The sequence below is a fragment of the Echinops telfairi genome, unplaced genomic scaffold, assembly GCF_000313985.2.
Source record: "Echinops telfairi isolate 266 unplaced genomic scaffold, ASM31398v2 ScPeMD7_443;HRSCAF=831, whole genome shotgun sequence".
Taxonomy (NCBI): domain Eukaryota; kingdom Metazoa; phylum Chordata; class Mammalia; order Afrosoricida; family Tenrecidae; genus Echinops; species Echinops telfairi.
In genome coordinates this window covers 72,154,974-72,158,248 of record NW_022104341.1, presented here as the reverse complement: position 1 = coordinate 72,158,248, position 3,275 = coordinate 72,154,974, and the positions used below count along the sequence as shown (strand labels likewise).

Below are 3,275 nucleotides of genomic sequence, written 5' to 3'. Positions count from 1 at the left end.
AAAATGCGTTCCCAAACAGCTAGATATGTGGGTCCAAAAAAAAAAAAAAAGAGAGAGAGTGTTTTAACTGCCACACTCACTCCAAAGCCCATTCATCTCCTTCAGCATTCCAAAGATGAGCACATTCTGCTTAACTCTATAGTAAGAGTGGCAAATACGCCACACCACTGACATCACAAGACAGTTTCCTATAAAACTAGACTTCTGACGCTGGGCTCCAGCTTTGTTCTCTCACAGGTCATCATCTTCATCCGGGAGAGTGGCTGTCTGCGCAACCTCAGAATCATGCTCACACTGGGCTGCCACAGCGGGGTCCATATCAACCTCTGGTGGGGCAGGAGCAGGCATGGCCACAAACTCCAAGTTAGGATCGCCAATGAGTTTTCTAGCAAGCCAAAGAAGGGCTTTTCAAAGTGGTAGTTACTTTGGGCAGAAATACGATAGTACTGAAGGTTCTTCTTTTGGTGGAAGACGATGGAGTTTGCCTTAACTTTCCTGTCCTTCACGCCCACTTTGTTGCCACATAGCATGGTGGGTATGTTTTCACATACTCAAGCCAGATCCCTATGCCAGTTGGGCACATTCTTGTAGGTAACCCCTGAGGTTACGTCGAACATTATAATGGCATACTGGGCTTGAATATGATAGCCATCTCTCAGTCCTCCAAAGTTTTCTTGACCAGCTGTATCTCACACGTTGAATTGAATAGGTCCTCTGTTAGTATGGAACACAAGGGGATGGACCTCAACGCCTAAGGTAGCTACACACTTCTCAAATTCACCAGTCAGGTGACGGTTCACAAATGGCATTTTTCCAGTACCACCATCACCCACCAGTACGAGTTTTAACTGGACTTGAGGTTCTCCTTGGGTGGCCATCGTGATGGATCTTCCAGAAGCATCTCCGGGCCCCATCTGACTCACACCTTCTTCATTTCCAACAACATATCTTTGTGAAACAGGGTTCTCCAGCTTGTTGGTTATCAAGTCTAAATACAGAAGTAGACTTGTTGTGAAAGATGATCTTTTTTGTGCTCTTGCAAAGACTGCCCGAGAATTTCTGATCTGGTGAGAAGGAAGCTATCTCAACCTTCACACTGACGTTGGCTTTTTATGCATACTGTCGCAAAATGTAGCAATGCAGTTTACTGTTATATTAAGACTGTTACCCATGCTACACCATGCTTCAAGACAAAATTTCACTTATTTGTAATTAGAAATAGATATTTCACAATATATAATTACATATTGTTTTTGTGATTAACCACTATGCTTTAATTATGTTCAATTTGTAACAATGAAAATACATCCCGCATATCAGATCTTTACATTATGATTCCTAACAGTAGCAAAAGGAGAGTTATGAAGTAGCAATGGAAGTAAGGTTATGGTTGGGGATTACCACAGCACGAGGAGCTATATTGAAGGGTCGTAGCATGAGGAAGGTTGAGGACCACTGGACTATGTAGACACGACAAACTCTGAATAGCCTTGAGAAGAATGGGGAAACCAGAACACTTCATTGTGTTCATGAAGGACATGGACAGTGACCAAAAGGTAGTTGTGGGAACAGAACAAAGGACTACTGCATGGTTTCAAATCAGGAAATATGTGTCTCAGGGTTGTATCCCCTCGCTATACTGAATAAATCTATGTGCTGAGCAAATAACCAGAGAAGCTGGATTATATGAGGAAGAACATGGCATCAGGATTGGAGGAAGGCTTATTAACGACCTGTGATCTGTAGATGACACATCTTGCTTACTGAAAGTCAGAAGGACTTGAAGCACTTGCTGATAAAGCTCAAGGTCTGTCTCTTTTAGGTTGTAAAGAAGACCAAAATCCTCACACCTGGACCAGTAGGTAGCATCATGATACATGGAGAAGGATTTCATCTTGCTTGGATCCACGATCAATAGCCATAGAAGTAGCAGTCAAGAGACCAAAGAAACACATTGCATTGGGTCCTGCTGCACAAGGCCTCTTTAAAGCATTGAAAAATAAGATGGTTACTTTGAGGACTATGGTGCTCCTGACTTAAGCAATGATACTTTCCATGGCCTCACATGCATGTGAAACTTGGACATTGCATAAGGAAGACTGAAGAAAAATGGGTGTATTTGAATTCTGGTGCTGGAGGAGAATATGGAAAGTACCATGGACTGCCAAAAGAGCAAACAAATTTGTCTGGGAAGAAACACAGCCAGAATTCTACTTAGGAGCAAGGATTAAAGACTTTGTCTCATATCCTTTGGACATGTTATCAGGAGAGACTAGTTCAGGGGTCCTCAAACTTTTTAAAAAGGGGCCAGTTCACTGTCCCTCAGACCGTTGGAGGGCCAGACTATAGTTAAAAAAAAACTATGAACAAATTCCTATGGACACTGCACATATCTTATTTTGAAGTAAAAAGACAAAATGGGGCAAAAACACCCGGTGGGCCGGATAAATGTCCTCGGCGTGCTGCAGGTGTAGTTTGAGGATCCCTGGACTAGTTCCTGGAGAAGGATATCATACTTGGTAAAGTAGAGGGGCAACAAGAGAGAGGAAGGCCCTTGATATGATGGATTGACACAGTGGCTGCAACAATGGGCTCAAACATTAAGAACACGTATAGAGAGGATGGACAACGGAGCATTCTGTTGTACCTAGGGTAGCTATGATTTGGAATGGGTTCAATGTCACGTAACAACAACAACAACATGTTTTTTGTGAGGTTTACGTGAGTTACTGTATGCCTAGAACTGAAAGCAATAGCCACAACCAATGTTCAAGGAATTGATGGAATAACAGTTGAAATATTTCAACAAGCTAATGGCGCACTGGAAGTACTCACTGGGCTAGGCCTTGAAATTTGGAAGGTATCTTCTTGATCTACTGACTGGAAGAAATCCATTTTTGTGCTCATTCCAAAGAAGGGTGACCCAACAGAATTTTAAAATTTTAGAGCAATTTATTGATGTCACATGCAAGTAAAATTTTGCTGAAGATCATCCAACAATTGTGGCAGCAGTACATTGACAGAGATGGATCCATTTTGAGATGGGGTACCAAAAGGATTCACTTATAAGTGTTCTCTGCTGTGAGAACACTTGTGAGCTCCTTGTAGCTTGAGGAAGAGCTTTCTATGCAGTTTCTTTCCCCTCCTTTCTCTCTGAGTCTCTCTCACCGACTTTGGCTAGGACCATGAGTTGATAGATGCTCTTCACTTCCTCTGTCACCCAAGAATATAATGCTGTACCTAGAATACCTATCTGCTGTCATTACTTCTGATGT

General features: G+C 42.4%; 1 pseudogene; it reads right to left on the bottom strand.

Annotated features, from left to right (window-relative positions):
* Positions 1 to 231: 231 nt before the first annotated feature.
* On the bottom strand, positions 232 to 884 carry LOC101660324 (annotated as a pseudogene).
* Positions 885 to 3,275: the final 2,391 nt, after the last annotated feature.